General features: G+C 40.8%; 1 non-coding gene across 1 annotated transcript; it reads right to left on the bottom strand.

Annotated features, from left to right (window-relative positions):
- Positions 1-792: 792 nt before the first annotated feature.
- On the bottom strand, positions 793-900 carry LOC130959577 (small nucleolar RNA R71). The gene has a single exon (XR_009078649.1). It is a non-coding gene; the product is annotated as a small nucleolar RNA R71 (small nucleolar RNA).
- Between the last annotated feature and the right edge of the window lie 346 nt (positions 901-1,246).

Here is a 1,246-nt window from a genome sequence, read left to right on the forward strand (position 1 = left end):
CAATTAGTGTTTTTCAAAAATGTTTTCAAAATATTTTAATTAATTTTCGAAAATCTTCTTCCCTTCTTCCCACATCCTTCTATTTATGGAGTACCACTCCTTCTCAGTGCACAATTCGAACCTTATCTAGTTAAAGTTCGAATTCTTCTTCTCCTTCTTCTTTCTATTTCTCTTTTCCTCTGACACCTCAAGGAATCTCTATACTGTGACATAGAGGATTCCACATTTTCTTGTTCTCTTCTCTTTCATATGAGCAGGAGCAGAGACAAAGGCATTCTTGTTGAAGCTGACCCTGAACCCGAAAGGACCTTGAAGAGAAAGCTGAGAGAAGCCAAAGCACAACTCTCTTTAGAGGACCTGACCGAATTCTTCAAAGAAGAAGAAGACATGGCAGCCGAAAACAACAATAATGCAAACAATGCAAGGAAGGTGCTGGGTGACTTTACTGCACCTACTCCCGACTTCTATGGGAGAAGCATCTCTATCCCTGCCATTGGAGCAAACAACTTTGAGCTTAAACCTCAATTAGTTTCTCTAATGCAACAGAATTGCAAGTTCCATGGACTTCCAATGGAAGATCCTCATCAGTTCTTAGCTGAATTCTTGCAAATCTGTGACACAGTCAAGACTAATGGGGTAGACCCTGAGGTCTATAGACTGATGCTATTCCCTTTTGCTGTAAGAGACAGAGCTAGAATATGGTTGGACTCTCAACCTAAAGAAAGCCTGGACTCTTGGGAAAAGCTAGGCAATGCCTTCTTGGCAAAGTTCTTTCCACCACAAAGATGGAGTAAGCTTAGAGTGGAAGTCCAAACCTTCAGACAGAAGGATGGAGAATCCCTCTATGAAGCTTGGGAAAGATACAAACAATTGATCAGAAAATGTCCTTCTGACATGCTTTCTGAATGGAGCATCATAGGTATTTTCTATGATGGTCTCTCTGAACTGTCCAAGATGTCTTTGGATAGCTCTGCTGGAGGATCTCTTCATCTGAAGAAGACGCCTACAGAGGCTCAAGAGCTAATTGAAATGGTTGCAAATAACCAATTCATGTACACTTCTGAGAGAAATCCTGTGAACAATGGGACAAGTCAGAAGAAAGGAGTTCTTGAGATTGATACTCTGAACGCCATTTTGGCTCAGAACAAAATATTGACTCAACAAGTCAATTTGATTTCTCAAAGTCTGTCTGGAATGCAAAATGCACCAAGCAGTACTAAGGATGCTTCATCTGAGGAAGAAGCTT

Source organism: Arachis stenosperma, chromosome 10 (assembly GCF_014773155.1).
Source record: "Arachis stenosperma cultivar V10309 chromosome 10, arast.V10309.gnm1.PFL2, whole genome shotgun sequence".
In the NCBI taxonomy this organism is placed as follows: domain Eukaryota; kingdom Viridiplantae; phylum Streptophyta; class Magnoliopsida; order Fabales; family Fabaceae; genus Arachis; species Arachis stenosperma.